The sequence below is a fragment of the Ailuropoda melanoleuca genome, chromosome 9 (genome assembly GCF_002007445.2).
Source record: "Ailuropoda melanoleuca isolate Jingjing chromosome 9, ASM200744v2, whole genome shotgun sequence".
NCBI classification, from domain to species: Eukaryota; Metazoa; Chordata; class Mammalia; order Carnivora; family Ursidae; genus Ailuropoda; species Ailuropoda melanoleuca.
In genome coordinates this window covers 87,022,582-87,045,450 of record NC_048226.1, presented here as the reverse complement: position 1 = coordinate 87,045,450, position 22,869 = coordinate 87,022,582, and the positions used below count along the sequence as shown (strand labels likewise).

The 22,869-nt window shown below is 51.1% G+C and overlaps 1 protein-coding gene across 4 annotated transcripts in view; it reads right to left on the bottom strand.

Moving 5' to 3' along the window:
• Positions 1–22,869, bottom strand: part of LOC117795019 (zinc fingers and homeoboxes protein 2) — a 165,709-nt gene that overhangs the window by 141,569 nt on the left and 1,271 nt on the right. The gene's annotated exons all lie outside the window — the stretch shown is intronic.

Genomic DNA, 22,869 nt, shown 5'->3' with positions numbered 1-22,869 from the left:
AAAACAACGATAGCTGAGGTGCTCCTTTGGGTCTGGGTAGATGCTGCCCGTGCCCTGCCAGTCGTCCCCTTGCCCTTCCCCCCTCAGTGCCCTTCAGCCTCGTTTCTAACTGCCGACACCTGGGTTTCCTTGCTTGGAGGCTCTCTCTGGTTTCCGGGCCCACTTAGCTTCTTGAGTGGCAGGCTTGAAGTGCAGGGCGATGACAGCCCCTTACGGAGCAGCCCAGAGCAGTGACTCGTGGGAGCTGGTGCATCCCAGGCCTGCCTCACCCCTCAGGTGGGATGGGCTGAGGGCCATGCAGCCTCCACAGGCCCAGGTGCTTGAACGTGCTCTGCACACACAAGGGAACCCAGGATCCTGGGCTCTCGTCTTGGCTCCGGGTGCAGCAGCAGATGGTGGAAGGAACATGGGCCTTCGAGGGAGGCAGATCTGGGTCTGCGTCCAGACGGGGGACTACATTGAGGCAGGTGACCCCTCTTGGAAGTCATGTGGCCCCCGGGTACCTCAGTTTGCTCAGCTGCTGTGGTGTCAAGTGTCAAAATGTAAGGAAAACAGCTCGCTAAGTGAAACTAGGTGCCTTTCTAGTGTCTTTTTAGGAACTCCTGAGTCTGCGTTCTAGCTGTTTTCTACACACTGCTAGTCTAGCAGTGATCTCAGTCTACAGGCAACCTCAAATTTTGCATATTTGCCTCCTAGGAGACTGGAGGCGCCGAGAAGACGCGGGTCAAGTTTTACTCAGCTTGGCATCCGCTAGCATTTAGCACCGCCCCTGGCACATAGCAAGCATGCAATGAATGTTTGTTGAATGACTGAGTGACAGCAGTGAAAAACAAAGAACACCTACCAGTGAGGATGGGTTCTCTGGAGCATTTGCTCATTCATGGCATCTCAGTGCTGAGTCCTACTACGCTCCAGGCATCATCCTCGGTACTTACAACTGTGGTCACAGCCGCCGCGCTCCCCCCTCACGTGGTGAGTGATAGAGGGAAAGAGCAGACATCCTCACCCCAGGCCATCCAGCAGACCCACCTGGGAAGCTTTTACAGAGTCTCTCCCAAGATTCCAAGGGAATTACCTGGGGTGGGGCCAGACTTGGGATGGATTTTTTTTTCAAGGCTTCTCAGGTGAATATAAGAACGTGTTGCTGGGGCTGAGGACCCGTGGGCTCAAGACAGGAGAACAAGATCACGTCAGAGAGCGAAGAGGGTTGTGAAGAAAACAGAACAGAGAACGTGGTTTGGCCTCATGGTTCTCAGAGGGAGGGGACAGTCGTGCCTCCCAGGAGACATCTGGCAGCATCTGGAGGCACTTTTGGGCGTCATAACTAGAGGGAATGGCATCTGGAGGATAAGGACCAGGGCTGCTGATATGCCCCTTACAAGGCACGAGACAGCCACCACGACAAAGAATAAGCTGACCCCGAATGTCAACAGTGCCGAGATAGAGCAGTCGTGGTCCAGAGGGGCAGGGAGCAGAGACCACTTCGGGGAAGGCCTCCCGGTGGACGGAATAGTAGAGCCGAGAAGTGAGTCTCTGGAGGAAGCGAGAAGAAGCACTGAATGTGAGGTGGGCCCAGAGCCACCATCTCAGCCTTGAATAGAAAGACACCAGATGGTTAAACCACCAAGTCTGGCTCACACCACCTACTAACCTAAGAGCCCTCGCACCTCTGCTCCTGCTGTCATTCCTGGGTTGTTTGCTGGGGTGGGGTGGGGTGGGGGAAGGGAGAGGGAAATCCGGCAGCTTTTGCTTGGCTGCTTTCACTTTTCAGTCCCCACCCTCCTTCAAGGCTCGGAACCGGAAAGGGGGGAAGGAGAGGGTGTTCAGTCCGGCTGACCACTCCGCAGTCCCCAACACCACCTGCAGGCCCACTTCTTCCTCTCCTCCTAAAGCATCTCCCGCTGCCACACCCTCCCCCACCCCCGTCTCCAAAAGCTCTAACTGTGGGGGAAGGGAGGTTTCTTTGGAGACACCCTGCCAGCTTCCCCCAGCCCTGGGAGAAGTGATTTCCCAAGAGACGCAGGGATCCACAGCACCGTAAATAAACACGGCATTCCAGAGGAGGAGGGGTGGGAGGGCAGGCCTGGTCAGCTTTGCCCCCATACGGAGATGGCCCATTAACTTTCCAGCCAGGCAGCCGGGACCTGAGAACCTGCCAGCCGGCTCCCCAGCCACTCTCCTCCCACCCTCCCATACACACACCAGCTGCCCCTTCTCGATGCTTCCCTGTCAATCAGTTGCAGACCCACTGCCTTGGGAGTTTGGACTATCAGCAGCTGCGTGGAGCAGGCTGCTTGCTCAATACCACGTGGGCTTTCCAAGGAAACGTCACCATAGTTCCATGGGCAATTTCAGTGGAAAGTAGAGTTCTTTTGTACAAGGCTTCCAGAAAGGTCTGAGTCCACAGGCCACTCCAAGGGAGGCAGGGTGGCAGCAGGCCTCTGACAGGCAGCCCTACCTGCAGGAGTCCTGCCAACCTGGAGTGGACAGAGAAGAACCTACCCTACTACAGACTCCGGAGAAGGAAAGTGACCCGGGTTGTAGGGCCACCCCCACTCTACAAGCAGGGAAACTGAGGCTCGAGAAGGAATGAATGACCCGCTCTAAGTCAGCGGGTAGTGGGTAGCTGAGCTGGGTGCCCCCAGGCCTCCTGATATGCATCTGTGCATGGAAATTCTTTCAGGCCACATACTCATTCCAAAATAGTGGAGAAGTTCCATGTCAACTCATCTGAACAGAAAGACAGCGACTGTGCAGAACTGATAGCCATTCTCCAAATGTGCATTTGGGGGGTGGGAGGGCACCACTAAACGTCTCTGCTTCCTTAGTTTCTCGAGTTCTCTTCTGAAATGAAAACATTCCCCTGTGTTCCCAGAGTCCCCAGATATAAGCTCCCTGTCAAAATCCTGTCGGCAAGGAAAGATGTCAAGTCCCAACCTATGAAACTCATTTCACAAAAAGGGGCGTTAGGGGAAATTTGCAGGAATATGTTTACTCAAGTCATTATTTTATTAAAAATGATACTCTGCCCAATATACCCTGAGAATGTTATCATAGGCGCCCCTAATGAAGTAGGTTAATTAGCAATAAATAGAGCCTCTCTGCAAACCTAGGATTAAGAATTTTCTCACGGGCTGCTATTTTAAAGAAACACTACACAATATAGTCTCTTCATTCATTGAAAGCCTTGATTTGCAGAGTTGAGTTTCTATAACTCAGAACTTACAGAACAAACTATTAGTTCAATGTATATTTTCTGCTATTAAGGTTGTACACAATAGCTATGCCCTGTCAAACAAAAGACTCAAAAATACTAAACTTCTTAGCTGTACTGTGTTTTGGTTGTGTGTGTATATGTGCGTACGTGTGTGTGTGTGTGTGCGTGCACCTGTCGACACAGGATAGAACTTCCAGCTGCAGGTTTTTCTTCTGTTCTTATACATCTTTCAGGCAAGCCTCTCACCTGGTTTTCACCCTGGGGGAAGGAAACCTGTGTTCTTTGTTCTTTCGCTCCTGCAGTTTAATATGATTTTCATCCTCTGTGCCTCCCAGCCTGCCTCCCCCACCCCCACCCCTCACTGCTCTCTCCTCCCTTGGGAAAAGACTTGGCTCTCAAGTGACCACTAGCATTTCTCCTGACTAAGGCAAGCATCCGCTGGTCACCTGCACCTGGGGGTGCCGAGAGCACATGGTGCAAAGATGTTTCATTCGTTGGCAGAACAAATGGCCCACGTACCAAAAGCTCCAACAGCTTGTGTCCCAGATCCGGGTCACGGTGGGTTCATGGGTGCTGCCTGCCTCAGAAATTCCACAAATATTTACTGAGCAATGACTCTGCACCAGGGGCGGCCCCCACAGCTCGGGGCTCCGCTGTGCTGTCCAGGACACGGTTACCACCCCTCCCGGAAGGCATTGTAGGCCTGGCCCTGGCTTCCTTGGAGGGTGCCTGGCAGAGCAGAAAAACCAGGGGCCACCTGTACCCTGGGTACAATGACCATGTGAACCCAGGATGGGGAGGAGGGCGGGATGGGATGGAGCTGGGATGAAAGAGGAATAATGATGGCTGGTGTCTTCCATGGTCAAGGTCATGTGACCCACAAGACACATGGACTCCAGCTATTCCAGATGAGCTAGAAGTGTCAAAGGCATTTTGTTCTTCTCGTAAGTAAATTCAAATGCATGTTATTCATGCAAAGCAAAGGTTGGTGGGCTGCAGGAGGCCAGGACTCCTCCAGAATCTCAGAATTGAGGGAGGCTGCCCACACCCCAGGATCCAGCCCGGTCACCTAGACAGAAAGCTGCTCACAGTCAGGAAGATCGAGCCCTGCACGTTCCCTCATTGGATTACCAGCATCACTAAAATCAAGTCCTCCCCTCCCACGAGATAAACAAGTCATGCTATTACTTTCTGGGAGCCCAAATGCCACAATTTAAACCCTGAGTGAAAAAATGTGAAGTTCTCCAAAACCATTTAATAGACATACTTCTCCATGTTTATCTCCTCCCCCCACCCCCGCCCCGATGTCTCCTGACCGTGGAAGTCTAAAATGATTAGCTTTGCCAGAGAACTTGACATAAAAATCAAATACCGAAAAACAAGCAAGAAAATCACACACACACACACACACACACACACACACACACAGTGAAGCACAAACAAAAAGCACAGGGTTCTAGCTCAGGTTTCACTGCTAATAATTTGATGTTGTTCATGTATATGTCCTTTACCTTCCCCGCGACGGAGGGAAGAAAGGCTGCCTCCTTAACCACCCCTCCAATCTGGGGGCTAGGCAGGGAATGAGTCTGTCAGCTCTCCTGCCCTAGGCACTGGGGTGGTGAAGAGGCATATGATCAAAGGTGTCAAGTGCTCTGAGGGGTAAAACACTGCGTCTTTATCACTCCTGAATGGAAGCGCAGAAGAGGGAGGAACACTCCGTACCGCTGGTAAGATCTGCTCTGGAGGGAGCTTTGATACTGAAACATGTTAAAGAAGAAGGGCCTTGAGCATTTCACAACCTAGAGCGAGTCTTGGTTTCCTCTACTACAAAACCTCAGAGGGTTGGACCAGGTGATCTCAAATGTTGGCTTTCTTGTTGGTTGGCCGAATGAGACACAAACTAGTGCAAAGCTGGTAACCAGCAGACGCTGGGCTGGTTAATCAAAGCATCAGCTGCCTGAAGAGGGTCCTGACTTTCCAAGCAGAGCCCAGCTGCCACATGCCATGTTTCTGAAGCCAAAACTCAAATTCATGATCATTCCTGCGCAGGAATGATCGAGGTTCTGAAGGTTCTCTTTCAAGGACATTTTTTTTTTAATCTAGAAAGTCCCACAGAGAAATACGTAGGTCGAGATTGAAAGCAGCATCTCAGCCCCCACTAGTATTTAGCACGGCGTCTGCTGCAAAGTAGGTGCTTGAGTACTTCCTGTGTGGATAAAGAAAGCGTCCACCACCCAGAGCACTTTCGGCACACCTTGCAATGGACAGGCATGGCTGAACACCCCCAAAGCATTCAACGACTCGAGTGAAGAGCACTGCTACCGAACCCTTGGCCTTTCCTGCATCCCTCAACATCCCCCCAACCTCACCTGCTGAGTGCTGGGTGGAGAAGCAGCTAGATCTGCCTGGAAGCTGGGCGTCCTAGCTCTGCCGACCTCCCGGAGCCTCAGAGTTTCCTCATCTGTTACATGCAGATCCTCAGGCCTCTCTCATGGGGAAAGTAAGAGTCAGGACCTCCTAGGGGAGCTGGGTGGAGTACACAAACGAACGCGCACAGAGCTGAGAACCTGCCTGGCACATTGCATGCTCCAGGTAAACGCTGGCCCTCAGTTACGCTTGTGCTTGGCATCCCGAGTGCTTGGCGGTGACTGTGGACTCATTAATATTCATTTTCTTTGGGCCACACTGGATATTCAATGTCAAACCAAACTGTAACGGTGTTCTATGAAATATAAGAAACGGAAATATGTTGCAAAGATGTCTTATTTTTAATGTTTGGGGGGCCTTCCGAGCGTCAGGACCACTCCTCCACATCCCACTGGGTGAGACAATTGAGCACTGTCTTTACAGCCAAAAATGGCACTGGATGACGTGTCCAGAAGCTGTGTTCGAGGCTGGACTTTCCACTGATCCTCTTTACTCCCTGATACTCGGCAAGGCTGAGAGGAACAGTGACTTGCTGGAGTATCACAGCCAGTCCTGGGCTTCACGGGATAGAAATACATATTACTCAGCATACGTTCACATCCCACCCCCTGCTCCCCCAGCATCCTTGAGTTAGGCGGGGTCCCATGAGTAGAGGTGATACCTTTAAAGAGTGCATATGGGACCCTTTAATTTTCTTCTCCTCTGCTCCAGAAGCCTGAAAGCCAATTATTTCAAATGATGTGGCCACCAAATCAAGGCCGCCTGGATCCCTAAGTCCCAGCTTGGAAGAAAGCTACCTTGAAGAGCTGTTGGCCTTCAGTACTCTTCCCAAGGGCAAGAGCTAAACCTTGCTTTGTTAAGACAGTAGGACATGGGGGTTTCCTTGTCACGGCGTCGCAGGTTAGCCTAACCTGACTTCTTCTGCACCCTAATTCAGTGCCATTCCAGAAGGTCCGTGCATGTTTGTACCAGAATGACCAGTTCTTCTCTACCACACACACACCAGACTGGAATCTCAGCGAGGCCATTTTTCCCATTACATAAGATGGCCTGGCCAAATTTTTAAGATGTACTAAATGTAGCCATCTCTCTCATGACAGGTATTTTTTCTTCCCTCCCCTAGTGCCAGGAAGTACCTTGTAAGGGAAAGGAAAAAGATGCTTCTGGTAGTAATGCTACCTATGCAGCTTTTCATAAGCAAAATCTTAAACTCTAGAAGGGAATACAGAACTAATGTCCCTGGTATCCCATTTGCTGAGGCATGTAACACAAACTTTTTTTTTTTTTTTTTGTAATTTCTATACCCAACATGAGGCTCAAACTCATGACTCTGAGATCAAAAGACGCACACTCTTTCAACGGAGCCAGCTAGGTGCCCCCACACAGACTCTTAATACTCTTTACCTAACACTCCAGCACTGTGATGTGGCAAGCCGCTGGGGTCTGATGTCACGCAGACCCCCCTCTAAATCCCAGCTCGGCCATTTCCTGTGTTAACTCAGACAAGTTAATTTCTTGAAGCTTCAATTTCTTCATCCATAAAATAGGTATAAAAACATCTACCAAGTGGGGATGTTGAGAGAATTAAATGATTTAAAACAACGTAGAGTATGCAACATGCTTGGGTCAATGGTTGGCATGCAGTGGGCATTCAATCAGTTGGTTTCCTTCCTCTCTATCATCTTGACAGTAGACTTTGGTCTCAAGTTTAGACTTGGTTAAAAAAAAAAAAGTTTACTATTGGAAGTGGTAGGAAGACCGTGCAGCAGCACCTGGGATATTGCTGTAGGTGCCGTACGGGAAGGAGAGGACAGTGCTCCCAAGAGGACACAGAGGATACAGACGAGTCAGAGGGAGCAAGTGGATCCAGGCTGTACACAGAGGCCAGAGGTCCAGACAAGGCAGTGGGGCGGAGCCAGAGAGGTAGGGATTTTGGTAGAGTTTGCCCAAAGATCCTGAATCTGGGACAAAACTAGCCTGGGACTGAAGCTTCCTCCACCGCTTCCTGTTACAAAATGGTCCAGTGACTGTCCTGGACCTGCCACCAGGGGCAGCAGCGAGCAGCAGCGCATTTTGCTAACTTGGGATGACCTAGAGCACAGGCTCCCCAACGGCTCTGGAGAAAGGGTCCTTTACCCACCCCTGTAACAGTCCGATCACATGAGAAACATTCATTTTGAACCTACTGAGTGGGCCAGCCTCATGCCGGTGCTGGGAACATGGAGACAAATAGGAAACCCTCCCTTGGGGTGGAGGGGTGGCTCACAGTTTTTCAGGGGGACAGACAGGCAAACGGATAAAAATCCAAGTGCTGATTGCTAAGGGGTTATTTCTATAGCACACTAAGCTCTTGAACGAGGGAGCAAGTTTTCTCTCTAGCAGGAATGGACGTTGATCACATGAATCCCCTCCCAGGATCAAGCAGTGCGCCCCTCCCCACCCTGAACAAGCAGCAGGCTGATCTGGTTATAACCAAGGCCACCGACAGGGCCCTTTCTCCCAGCTGGGGATTAAACCAGGGGCCTGTCCGTTCAGCAAAAAGGCCCTGAAGCCCCTTCCCTGGCTCATCTTAGCCCCAAGCATGATGGATCAGGTCTTTCCTCACACCTGGGAGCACAGGGATCACACTCTGGCTTGGGAGGCAGCAGGGCCAGACACAGAGTGTCGACAGCCCCGCCAGAGAACACCAGAAGCCCAAGCAGAGCCAGTGCTGGGCTCTGTGACAGGATCCGCCACCCCCAGGACCAGCTCAGCAGGTCTGAGGAGAGCTTGGATGGCTAGGTCCTTCATCCCAGGCCACTTCTTGCTCACTGGGTGATGGCCCCTTCGGTGGGGTAGGGGTGTGGCCCCTAGTCATAGATCCAAGGCAGAAGGATGTCCCTCAAACTACAATGACTCTGAGGCAGCCTCACAGTACAGAAGGTCAGAGATATGTCAGCAATAACACAACAGTCTGAGCTGACATCTCTAGGGCACTGCCTAGGTGCCAGGTGCTGTGCTAAGTACTTCACAGGTGTTACCCCTTGGAATTCACACAGCGACCCTGGAAGCAGGGGCCCCACCGTTGCAAGTCCAGCTAGGTCAGCTGTGTAGAGCAGCAGATGCCCACATTCCCCAGCGAGCCTGGCTGGGAGCACCTCCAGGAGGGGCTGTGGCTTGGTCATCTTTGTGTCCCTTGCCCTGCTCCCAACACTGAGCACAGGACCCTACACGCAGGGAGCAGGGTAGGGGCAGGGCCAGGACCAGGGTGAGGTGGGCGGCAAACCAGGCACCCCAGGACACAAAACTGAAGGAGGCCTTCCGTCTCAGGTGTGGACCCTGCACTCGCAGGAGCCTGACAGCGAGTGCCACCTGACATTCTGCAACTGGATGCCTCGCTTGCTTCACCCGAGTCCAGGCCCCAGGTAGTTTACTGGTCAGACTGGTGTGTGACTCCTGCCCCTCTGCCCTCTAGCCATGCGACTGACTTTCCCCATCCTTGCTCAGTTTCCTCACCTATAAAATGGGGCTTACAACAATGGCAAGGGTTGGCGAAGACTCGAGAAACCAGAACCCTCCTACCCTGCTGGTGGGAATGTGAAATGGCGCTGCCTCTGTGGAGAATGGTCTGGCAGTTTTTCAAAAAGTTAAACGTAGGGGTGCGTGGGCGGCTCAGTCGGTTAAGCGTCTGCCTTGGGCTCAGGTCATGATCTCAAGGTCCTGGGATCGAGCCCTGCATCAGGCTTCCTGTTCAACAGGGAGTCTGCTTCTCTCTGAATCTCTCTCTCTCCCTCTCCCCTCTCCCCCTCCCCACTGCTCACTCCCTCTCTCTCTCAAATAAATGAAGTCTTAAAAAAAAAAAAAAGACTTAAACATAAAGTGACCATCTACCCCAGCAATCCTTCCTAGGTATCTTCTCGAGAGAAGCAAAAACACACCTCCACACAGATTGCACACAAGTGTTCCGAGCAGCATTATTACGATGCCCCAGATGCAGAAACCCAATTGTTGACAGGCGAACGGATAAACAAAATAGTGGCTGAACTGTATCCCCGCCCCCAAAGTCACAAGTCGAAGCTCTATCCCTAGTACCCCCATGGGTGACTGTATTTGGAGGCAGGGCCTTAAAGAGGTGATTAAGTTAGAATGAAGCCATTAGTGAGGCCCCAAATCCAATCTGACTCGTGTCCTTAGAAGAGGAAATCTGGACACACAGAAGGACCCCAGGGATGCATGTGCACAGAGGAAAGGCCACACGAGGCCATGGGAGTAGGAGGCCATCTGCCGCGGAGAGAGGTTGCAGAAGAAATCGAATGTGCTGACACCTTGATCTTGAACGTCCAGCCTCCAGGGCTGTGGGAAAATAAATGTCTGTTGTTGAAACAACCCCGTCTTCCCCATTTTGTTAGGGCGGCCCTTGCAGACATGGCCACACAATGGGATACTCTCGAGCCATAAAAACAGTGAGGTACTGCTGCAGCCTATAACACGGAGAAGCCTCAAGAATCCTATGCTAAGTGAAAGACGTCAAATGCGAAAGACCACGTATTCTATGATTCTCCAACAGGGAATGCTCGGCGAGGGCAGATCTGTACAGAGCGTAGATGAGGTTGCTGAGGCTTGGGGCCGGGGGCTGCAGGGGCAGCTGGGCAGTGACGGCCAATGGGCACAGGATCTCTTTTTGAGATGATGGAAATGTTCGAAAATGAGATTGCTGTGACGGTTGTACAGCTGCAGATACACTAGAAATCAATTGGTGGTACACTTTATAAATGGGTGAGTTTTAAGGGATGTACGTTACACCTTAAGCTCTTCTAAAATACGGGCTAAGGCTAACACCCATGCATAGAGCTGCACAGGGCCTGGCACACAGCACCCCAAATATTATAACTGGTACTTCTTAATAGGCTCAAATAAGTATCCGCTACTCAGTTGCAAGTTGCCTAAAGTGCCCCAATTCCTTTAATGTTAGGGGGACTTTTAGGGTGATTTCAGTGTCCCTAAGTGACCTGTCCCTGCCCACAGAGGACTCCCAATCAGAGCGTTATGGCTGCAAAGCATGCCTGCTATGGCTAAAACGGCTCGGGGCTTGGATTCCACGGGCCTGTGCTGGAGTCCCGGCTCTGCCCTCACCTGCTCAGCTGGGTCCCTGTACGAACGACCTGGGCTATGGTGTGGCGGTGTGAGGAGCCTACACACAGCTGGCATTCCATAAATTGGGGGAAACAAAAAAACTATGTTTGAGAAAGGCCTTTGTCAAACCCCAAATGCATGCGCACCTCTGCATTATCCTCAGCGGGCTGGTGGCCCCGCCGAGAGTTCTAATCAGAGGGCGGGTGAGGCTGCCCGTGGCCATGCCTGAGGAGCCCCAGATGTGGAGAAGGCTGCCTGGCTCCCAGAAACCTTGGACAAAGGGCTGCCCGCTCCGCTCTTCCTCACCTGTTCAATGGAGATAAAAGAGTTCTTCTATCTCTTATTACTTTCATGAGCTGACCCACAAAAAGTGCTCAGCATTGCGCTTATCATGTCAGTACGAGGACCATCGTAGTTGCTAAGTGCCAAATGACTGAGAACTTCCTGCGGGCAGGGATGCCCTTTTCCTCCGCTGCTGAGTGTTCACTGGCCGGACAGAGGAAAAGAAGTGGGAAAGGCCCAAGCACACAAGAGCTATAAGCTAGACCGTATAGACAAGGAAGACCGATATGCTGCCTGATGACTGTGTAATCTTGGGCAAGTTCACTTCCCACTCTGGGCCTCAGTTCCCCTAAGGTGGACTAGGTGCTCCCTGAAGTTTCTTCCAGCTAGAACATTCCCTGATCCTACTATTGCACCATGTTGCTATTAGACGCATGCCCTGTTCTCCAGCATCCTCCTCCAGAGATCCCAGAGGACTTTAGACTTTGTACCGGAAGACCCATAAATCCCACTTCTGAAAGTGCTGAAGTCAGGCCATGTTCAATTTCCCAGTGCAGAATACAGCCCTCCATCTTTGGAATGTCTACCATTAACCCACGGAGTGAGCCAGACGGTTTCCACGCGGTGGCTCTGTGGGCCCAAGAGCCCTTGCTCTTGGAAACAATGTGAAGTCTTCCAGCTCCTCCTGAACGGCCTGGTTCCGGCCGAAGTTCACTGCATGCTCATAATTAATTCTGTAACACAAAGTTCCCCAGAAGAAAGTAACAGGCCTTTCTACAGGATAATGAACCCCAGCGCTGTCAGGGGAGGTGAGGTGAGGGTCTGTGGCCTCTCTGCTGCTACCTGGAGCCGCTGTACGCGTCCCTTCCCCTAAATTTCTTGGCCAGGGGGCAGTCCCTTTTTCCAGCTTCTAGCTGTCAGTTCATATCTCTAAATTTCCCACTGCCCCCCACAAAAGACAAAGATACACCCCATCCCTACCAGGACCGGCATGCTGGCCTCTCTCTGCCCCTGCTGGGCCACCCCCACCCCCCCAAGAACAACGTGGCTGTGACATCTAGCTCTCACCAGACTGTGCAAATATCTTAAAGGAGCTGTTTCCAAAAAGGCAAGGGTGCAGTACAAATGAGAACAATTTCTAAATGTCCTCCTCCACAGGCCAGGGAGATTCCATGGGGGCTCTGGGTACACCCGGGGGCTGGGGCAGCCTGAGATGGCTTTGTCCTTACCGCAATTCAGCTCAGTCTTGTATTTTAAGAACAGCAGGAAAGTAATATCGGCTGAAAGGAGTTTTCTGTGCGCTATTTAACTAAATGGCTCTGCAGCTGGAGAGAGCCATAGGCAGACGTGCTATGATTCAAGGGCTCCCGATTACAATGATCGTCTTTTATTGTATAAAAACAGCAACACAGCCATCTCCACCCTCCCAACGCCTGCTCCCTCCGTCTCCTTCTCCCATTGGCTGGCAAGGGTGTTCAGCGTCTCCAAAGTAGCACCCAGAGTCTCCTCGGTCCCCAGGAGTGCAGCCTGCAGCCCACTGGGATTCCTTCTCCCTAACAGCCAAGGAGAGGGTGCAAAAGGTGCAGTCCCCCCTGAAGAATGTTCTGTTAGAGACACTGATGGAGGCTTTAGAGTTGTCTTTCTTGGAGCACGGGGCGGGGGGGGGGGAGTTGGGGGACTAAGGATAACAAGCATGGATTTGGAAATCTCTCCTGTTTTGACTAAACTCACACACACACACACACACACCAACTCATGCATGCATGCACACCCACACCCCTACACCCCTTTAGCAGAAAAGCAATCAGGTTGCCCAGAAGCACGTGCTGAGACCGTCTCTTCTCCCCATACTTCCTTCCCAGGAGGGTGGGGCACCTCCAGACTTCAGAAGGACCTGGTGACAGCTCAGAGCGTCAACTTTGGGATCAGACTGATCTGCGTGTGAATCCTGACCTGACTACCTTCTCTCTGTGACCTTCAGCAAGCACCTAACCTTTCTGAGCTTTGGTTTCCTGTCTTTACCATGGGGCTACGCTCCTGCTCTCGAAGCAGTCCTCACGGTCACACTGAACGCCACAGTGAAAGGAAAGTGTTTCGCAGAGTGCCTGGTACATAGGAGGCGTTCCATTTGGGGGAGTGTTGCTGTTCTTAAGGCGGCAACACCATGTGTTTGCGGTGTGTCTGGGTGTATAAGGAACTTTGTAGTCGTTCCATCTCACCAGTCAGAGTAGACAAGGCAGGGGGTGAGGGGCAAGACAGCTGGGGGTGGGCATGAATGTCAGTCCCACCAAGGAGTGTTTTTCTGGGGTCTTTCTGCAACACTGATTTCAACCCTCGTGTTTGCACAGCCCATGAATGTGTGCATGCATGCTCCCTCCTCAGTTTAGACTCCTGGTCCTTCCTTGGTTTTCCGCAGATGTTTTGGAGTCTAGAAGCTGCAGTGGCAGCCTCCCAACCAGGCCCACGAGAACCTGTAGCCCAGCAACTCTTGTTCACGTCTTCCCTATTCCCTTCAATCTCCCACATTAGTCTGTCCTGGCCCCCCAACCGGGAGGATTCCCTCCCAAAGAAGGAACTAACTCCATTTGGCTATTCTCTGAGGCCCCGGGGATGCATGAATCCACTCCCCACGCTGAACCTGACAGCAAATGGTTCCCAGGATTTTGCTGGTTTCCCCCTGCAGGGTAAAACCAGCACGGCTTTAAACCCAAAAGTAAACCCATCATATGCTTCTCNTTAGAATGAAGCCATTAGTGAGGCCCCAAATCCAATCTGACTCGTGTCCTTAGAAGAGGAAATCTGGACACACAGAAGGACCCCAGGGATGCATGTGCACAGAGGAAAGGCCACACGAGGCCATGGGAGTAGGAGGCCATCTGCCGCGGAGAGAGGTTGCAGAAGAAATCGAATGTGCTGACACCTTGATCTTGAACGTCCAGCCTCCAGGGCTGTGGGAAAATAAATGTCTGTTGTTGAAACAACCCCGTCTTCCCCATTTTGTTAGGGCGGCCCTTGCAGACATGGCCACACAATGGGATACTCTCGAGCCATAAAAACAGTGAGGTACTGCTGCAGCCTATAACACGGAGAAGCCTCAAGAATCCTATGCTAAGTGAAAGACGTCGAATGCGAAAGACCACGTATTCTATGATTCTCCAACAGGGAATGCTCGGCGAGGGCAGATCTGTACAGAGCGTNCAGCCTATAACACGGAGAAGCCTCAAGAATCCTATGCTAAGTGAAAGACGTCAAATGCGAAAGACCACGTATTCTATGATTCTCCAACAGGGAATGCTCGGCGAGGGCAGATCTGTACAGAGCGTAGATGAGGTTGCTGAGGCTTGGGGCCGGGGGCTGCAGGGGCAGCTGGGCAGTGACGGCCAATGGGCACAGGATCTCTTTTTGAGATGATGGAAATGTTCGAAAATGAGATTGCTGTGACGGTTGTACAGCTGCAGATACACTAGAAATCAATTGGTGGTACACTTTATAAATGGGTGAGTTTTAAGGGATGTACGTTACACCTTAAGCTCTTCTAAAATACGGGCTAAGGCTAACACCCATGCATAGAGCTGCACAGGGCCTGGCACACAGCACCCCAAATATTATAACTGGTACTTCTTAATAGGCTCAAATAAGTATCCGCTACTCAGTTGCAAGTTGCCTAAAGTGCCCCAAATTCCTTTAATGTTAGGGGGACTTTTAGGGTGATTTCAGTGTCCCTAAGTGACCTGTCCCTGCCCACAGAGGACTCCCAATCAGAGCGTTATGGCTGCAAAGCATGCCTGCTNATTCCTTTAATGTTAGGGGGACTTTTAGGGTGATTTCGGCGTCCCTAAGTGACCTGTCCCTGCCCACAGAGGACTCCCAATCAGAGCGTTATGGCTGCAAAGCATGCCTGCTATGGCTAAAACGGCTCGGGGCTTGGATTCCACGGGCCTGTGCTGGAGTCCCGGCTCTGCCCTCACCTGCTCAGCTGGGTCCCTGTACGAACGACCTGGGCTATGGTGTGGCGGTGTGAGGAGCCTACACACAGCTGGCATTCCATAAATTGGGGGAAACAAAAAAACTATGTTTGAGAAAGGCCTTTGTCAAACCCCAAATGCATGCGCACCTCTGCATTATCCTCAGCGGGCTGGTGGCCCCGCCGAGAGTTCTAATCAGAGGGCGGGTGAGGCTGCCCGTGGCCATGCCTGAGGAGCCCCAGATGTGGAGAAGGCTGCCTGGCTCCCAGAAACCTTGGACAAAGGGCTGCCCGCTCCGCTCTTCCTCACCTGTTCAATGGAGATAAAAGAGTTCTTCTATCTCTTATTACTTTCATGAGCTGACCCACAAAAAGTGCTCAGCATTGCGCTTATCATGTCAGTACGAGGACCATCGTAGTTGCTAAGTGCCAAATGACTGAGAACTTCCTGCGGGCAGGGATGCCCTTTTCCTCCGCTGCTGAGTGTTCACTGGCCGGACAGAGGAAAAGAAGTGGGAAAGGCCCAAGCACACAAGAGCTATAAGCTAGACCGTATAGACAAGGAAGACCGATATGCTGCCTGATGACTGTGTAATCTTGGGCAAGTTCACTTCCCACTCTGGGCCTCAGTTCCCCTAAGGTGGACTAGGTGCTCCCTGAAGTTTCTTCCAGCTAGAACATTCCCTGATCCTACTATTGCACCATGTTGCTATTAGACGCATGCCCTGTTCTCCAGCATCCTCCTCCAGAGATCCCAGAGGACTTTAGACTTTGTACCGGAAGACCCATAAATCCCACTTCTGAAAGTGCTGAAGTCAGGCCATGTTCAATTTCCCAGTGCAGAATACAGCCCTCCATCTTTGGAATGTCTACCATTAACCCACGGAGTGAGCCAGACGGTTTCCACGCGGTGGCTCTGTGGGCCCAAGAGCCCTTGCTCTTGGAAACAATGTGAAGTCTTCCAGCTCCTCCTGAACGGCCTGGTTCCGGCCGAAGTTCACTGCATGCTCATAATTAATTCTGTAACACAAAGTTCCCCAGAAGAAAGTAACAGGCCTTTCTACAGGATAATGAACCCCAGCGCTGTCAGGGGAGGTGAGGTGAGGGTCTGTGGCCTCTCTGCTGCTACCTGGAGCCGCTGTACGCGTCCCTTCCCCTAAATTTCTTGGCCAGGGGGCAGTCCCTTTTTCCAGCTTCTAGCTGTCAGTTCATATCTCTAAATTTCCCACTGCCCCCCACAAAAGACAAAGATACACCCCATCCCTACCAGGACCGGCATGCTGGCCTCTCTCTGCCCCTGCTGGGCCACCCCCACCCCCCCAAGAACAACGTGGCTGTGACATCTAGCTCTCACCAGACTGTGCAAATATCTTAAAGGAGCTGTTTCCAAAAAGGCAAGGGTGCAGTACAAATGAGAACAATTTCTAAATGTCCTCCTCCACAGGCCAGGGAGATTCCATGGGGGCTCTGGGTACACCCGGGGGCTGGGGCAGCCTGAGATGGCTTTGTCCTTACCGCAATTCAGCTCAGTCTTGTATTTTAAGAACAGCAGGAAAGTAATATCGGCTGAAAGGAGTTTTCTGTGCGCTATTTAACTAAATGGCTCTGCAGCTGGAGAGAGCCATAGGCAGACGTGCTATGATTCAAGGGCTCCCGATTACAATGATCGTCTTTTATTGTATAAAAACAGCAACACAGCCATCTCCACCCTCCCAACGCCTGCTCCCTCCGTCTCCTTCTCCCATTGGCTGGCAAGGGTGTTCAGCGTCTCCAAAGTAGCACCCAGAGTCTCCTCGGTCCCCAGGAGTGCAGCCTGCAGCCCACTGGGATTCCTTCTCCCTAACAGCCAAGGAGAGGGTGCAAAAGGTGCAGTCCCCCCTGAAGAATGTTCTGTTAGAGACACTGATGGAGGCTTTAGAGTTGTCTTTCTTGGAGCACGGGGCGGGGGGGGGGGGGGTGGGGGACTAAGGATAACAAGCATGGATTTGGAAATCTCTCCTGTTTTGACTAAACTCACACACACACACACACACCAACTCATGCATGCATGCACACCCACACCCCTACACCCCTTTAGCAGAAAAGCAATCAGGTTGCCCAGAAGCACGTGCTGAGACCGTCTCTTCTCCCCATACTTCCTTCCCAGGAGGGTGGGGCACCTCCAGACTTCAGAAGGACCTGGTGACAGCTCAGAGCGTCAACTTTGGGATCAGACTGATCTGCGTGTGAATCCTGACCTGACTACCTTCTCTCTGTGACCTTCAGCAAGCACCTAACCTTTCTGAGCTTTGGTTTCCTGTCTTTACCATGGGGCTACGCTCCTGCTCTCGAAGCAGTCCTCACGGTCACACTGAACGCCACAGTGAAAGGAAAGTGTTTCGCAGAGTGCCTGGTACATAGGAGGCGTTCCATTTGGGGGAGTGTTGCTGTTCTTAAGGCGGCAACACCATGTGTTTGCGGTGTGTCTGGGTGTATAAGGAACTTTGTAGTCGTTCCATCTCACCAGTCAGAGTAGACAAGGCAGGGGGTGAGGGGCAAGACAGCTGGGGGTGGGCATGAATGTCAGTCCCACCAAGGAGTGTTTTTCTGGGGTCTTTCTGCAACACTGATTTCAACCCTCGTGTTTGCACAGCCCATGAATGTGTGCATGCATGCTCCCTCCTCAGTTTAGACTCCTGGTCCTTCCTTGGTTTTCCGCAGATGTTTTGGAGTCTAGAAGCTGCAGTGGCAGCCTCCCAACCAGGCCCACGAGAACCTGTAGCCCAGCAACTCTTGTTCACGTCTTCCCTATTCCCTTCAATCTCCCACATTAGTCTGTCCTGGCCCCCAACCGGGAGGATTCCCTCCCAAAGAAGGAACTAACTCCATTTGGCTATTCTCTGAGGCCCCGGGGATGCATGAATCCACTCCCCACGCTGAACCTGACAGCAAATGGTTCCCAGGATTTTGCTGGTTTCCCCCTGCAGGGTAAAACCAGCACGGCTTTAAACCCAAAAGTAAACCCATCATATGCTTCTCACTTTCCTATCCCAAACCAAGCCTGTGCACCCCCAAAACAGATCTCTAATACCAAAGTGAATGCCTGGGTCACACTCCTTAACATTGATCTCCCCATGGATCAATAGTACAAGCAGTTTATTCACTGCGGAGTCTCTGTGGTAGCTACTATCGCAGTGAAACACGGTGTAATAAGATTTAATCTCCACTAAGTGTTTCTAGTACTAGAGGGTTGGAGGAGGGCAGAAGGAGGAACAAAGTGTGTGAACTGTGGCTTTTAAGAGGTAAATTGTCCACCAGGGGGGTAAAGAGAGGTGTCAGTCAGAAAACTGGTTCTGGCTCTGGCCTTTTTGTATTCCATTTTAAAGTTTGGGTGGAAACTGATACGCTTTTGTCAAGACCGTTTTTCTCCTTGGGGGTCGACACGCGTGCACGTACACACACACTCACACCATTGCCAACCAACCCCTCTCAAATGCATGACTATAAGCATAGGAACAGGAAACAGATCGTGGGTGGACGTTCTTAAAATCACAACCTGTTCGATGGAGGGAGGGTGGGGACCTTATAGAAGGGCGGGGGAGGGGAAGCAGGAGGGATTGTTTTTTGTTTTTTTTTTTCCAGTTAAAAACGAAACTACCTTGCCGATACTAAAAGCAATGCCTACTTTACTGTCTACCACAGGGGCATGTGAGTAGCCAAGCATCCTCTCAGAAGCGCGCTGTCTGTATCTGACCATGACACAGCACATTACAGAACCTGAGCATTGCACCGGGGTCTCCAGGCTCTATCCCGGGAAGGCTTTCCATTTCAGGGGTTGCTCAGACCTGCCACCAACCAAAGCAGATGCATATGGGGGAGGAAGGGAGAACGCAACAAGATGGGGACAGTCAGGGTCAATGCTAAACATCCATGTACGTTCATCACTTGGCACATCCAGGATACAAGAAAGTCACACGCCAGAGGCCGTGAGGCAGTGACCACGTTGATGCTGGTGGTGATGATGGTGATAAGAGGGGACATGAACTGAACACGGTGTTAGGCGCTGTGCTAACCAAACTCTTTCCTAAGTTTCTTCTCAAGCGGCACAACAACCCGTAAGGCAGCTCTTTGAACAGTCTCCGTTTTCGGGATAAGGAAATTGAGGTTGAGAGACGTAAGTAACAGCCCAAAGTCATAAAGCTAATACATTGAGCCGAGAATCGGGGATGTGAGTCCTTGCCGGAGGAATCCAGAGTGGGGAACCTGTCAGAAGGCCTTCTGATGCCCTCTGATATCATCCCCTTGATTTAAAGCAAAGGTGAAGCAGGGCGCGCCTGGGTGGCTCAGTCAGTTAGGTGTCTGACTCTTGATTTCGGTTCAGGTCATGATCTCAGGGTCATGAGATCGAACCCTGTAATGGGCTCCGTGCTCATTGGGGAGTCTGCTTGGGATTCTCTCCCTCTCCACCCCCCTCCCTGCTTGTGTGCACATGCACACGTGTTCTCTCTCTCTCTCTCCAAAATAAATAAATAAATCCTTAAAAAAATAAAGCAAAGGTGAAGGGTTATGACCAAAGTTATTCTGCTGATGAAGGTAGGTCCCAGGTGTCTGACAGTCAGAAGAAAGGCCAAGTGTAGTGTTTGGGGAGTAATGGTACCTACCTCCACGGTTTTCAGCTCCACTAACTGAGATATAATAAGGGAGAGCTAGTTACCTCCTGGTAACAGCTGACTAACATCAGGTTAATTTTGGATTCCTATGGGCAGGACCTAAAAGAAATCTCCCCATCATCCATCCCTTTCTTATTGTACTGTCTTCTTTCTGCCCTAAGGCAAAACTGGTCCCGTGACCCAAAACTTTCCAGAACTCATTTTATTTTAAATAAAAACCAAGCTGGTTTGTCTGCATAAGGCACACCGCTGTCAGTCTTAGCTTCCTAAACACGACTTCCCTCCTCAGAAACCTGCCATAGCTCCCCAGTACCTCTGGATTAAAAGCCAACCTCCTCCACCGCCAAGTCTGGCATCATCTCTTTGCACAACCTTCCCTGCATCCCCCTCTCTGCCCCCTCAGAATAGGCACGGCTCCCAGGACGCAGTTTTACCTTCATCAGGAAAACCTTCCTTCCTCTTCTCCTCTTAGGCCACACACACTGTATCCACCAACTCAACAACCAACCCACCATTCACCCGAATTTGCTCACGGCAGCAATGTGCCTCCACCAAAATCATGACTGTCCCTTCCTGGGTGGCCAGGTGGCACAATTCTGGCTCATGAACTAAGGATGGAAGTCCTTGAGAGGCATCTCTTCCCAAATGCAATAGTAAAGCCATACTAAGTAAATGTTCTAAGCCTCACTCATCCTGCTTTCTCTTTCCTGGAATGGAAACGTGAAGCCTGGAGACACAGCAACCACCTTTCCACCACAAGAACACAGACCTGGGGCCGAAGGCCTGTACCTAAGGATGTTGGCATGGTGGAAAGACAGAGCCTGGGTCCCCAGGGGCTCGTCGTCTCACTCACCCTTCTTGTTGTCTGACACAAGTAAGCCCCCTCTGGTTAAGCGGCCAGTGGTTAGGATTTATGCTGCTAACAGCTGAATGCAATCATATCCAACACACCTCCCCAGACATTGTTCCTCATCATTCCATGGGTCAGTTCAGATGCTACCCCCTTTAGGAAATCCTCCATGATTCCCTCAGAGCGCAGTAATTACGCCCTTCATTGTGCTTCCGAAGTAGTTACTTTTCTCAATTACAGCACTTAGTTAATCCTCCTTGATTTGGCCTGCCCGGCTGCTTAGACTCCTAGGGGGTAGGGGGTCTGGATCCTGCCAGCCTCTCCGAGAGCCTGCAGCAGCGTTTTGCATTGAGGTTAGGGGGCGTAGTTACGAAATGGACAGAATGACAGTACTTACCCCACAGGGCTGTCATAAAGACAAAATAATCATAAGCACTTATAAGGGTTCTTGGCACATAAAAATGTTTAATGACTGTACTCTTATTAGGATGATTATTCTAGCTGCTGAATGAACAAATAAGTCAACACATAGCTGCTAAATAAACGGATAAAGAAATAAAACCCAGGAAAGTTCTGGAGTTCAGACCCCAGGGTAGTGGTCACTGTTCCTTCTTTTTCATACCTACACCTGCCCTTTTACTTTTTCATACTAATGAGGACTCCCCATATCCCAGAGCTGCCGTAAAGGGAGTGTTGAAGGCTAAGAAACAAGGCCTGGCTTGGCACTCTGACTTCACTTTTTGCTCTGCAGCTTTGGGCAAATTTCTTCACCTCTCTGAGCCTCAGTTTCCTTAACTGTAAACTGGAGATAATAATAGTATTTATCTCATAGAGTTCTGGTGACAAAAAGCACCTAGAATATAAAGCATTGTGCCCCGCATACTAAAACAGTAAATGTTAGCAACCATTATCAAACATTGTCATTATTATTTTTGTCAAATGCGTGGCATCCCACTCAATCACATGGCCCTGATGGAGATGAGACACTTGGGGTGGGGGTCACCTTTCTGCCGGTCAAGATACGTGGCATTTCCATCAGGAGAATACACTTCTTGAGTACCAACAAACACTGTCATTTTGATCTTTTCCTTTCAATGGGGATTGGTTAATATATCAGATTTACCCTAAATCCTTGACCTCTGAATTTCCCCTTAAGAGCTGTTAACTGCAGGTGGATCCTGATTGACATCAGACCTAGCCAGAAGGTGCACGTGCCCGCAACAACAAAGTGTGGCTTTTCAACACCAACAATATTCCCACAGATCACAGGTCCAGTTACTGTCAGTGATGCATTTCAATCTTACTTGTAGATTCCCTACCCCCCCTTAAAAGAAGATGTGTATACAGCTTTATATAATTTTCCCTTTAAACTTGAATCAAACCTTTATGTTAGTCCCATTCAAGCACTTGAGGGCTCCATTAATCTATTTTTACTTTTAAACATGCCATTTTACAAGATATTTATTCCACTTGGTTGTCATCCAAATGCTTTTTGACATTACTGCCCTGGGACTGAACTGCTTAAACTCAGGGCCCTCATAAATAGAAAATCACCTTTTGACTGAAATCTTGAAGAGCTCTCAGAAGCTCACCCCCTTCACTTCAACAGGCATTAATTTCTGCTCTACATAAAGGAGTGTGAGTGTGTGAGTGTGTGTGTGTGTTTGTGGTGTTTTAAGAGGGAGAGTGTGGGAGGTCTGAGCAACCCAAGGGATGAAGGGGAGGGATTTCTGCCCCTGGAAAACCTGCCCAAAGGGGCCTGCCTCAGACCCGGAGAGCTGCTGACTTGGACATATGGTGATCCGTCAGAGACCAGGTAGGGGAAGAACTAGAGGGCCTGACAAGACTTAGTGGACCCCCGGGCCCGCCGGATAATGCCTCTTTCAAAGGAGATGGGTCCAGGGAAAGTCATTATTCCCCCCCCACCTCCCCCCCACCTCCGGACAAACAAAAGGCCATCCCCCAAACAGCTGAAGGCAGAGACCCCACTGGCTTTGAAGCCGATCAATCAGGTGGAAGCCCGAGCAAATCACGACTTGGCTTCCCCAAGTTTTCTCCCCAGCCTAAGGAGCCACCCTCCTCCTCCTCCGCCTCCGAGCTCCGCACAGCTACGGGGCCAAGGGGACCGTCCTGCGATGCTCACTGGTTCCCAACTTTCCGCTCCTCTCCGTCTCCGCAGCCTCCCGCAAAGCGGCTGGGGAAAGGGCAAGTTTGCCAAGGCGAGGATACCAAGTCCCGGGGAAGCCACAAAGACGCCGCGACACCAAGGATGAACCCCTCTCCCGTGGGGCGGACGCCAGCGCCAGCTGCCGCTCCGGGGGCGAGCGTGGGCTCGGCTGGCAGAGGCGGCCGCGGGCGTGGGCCGGCC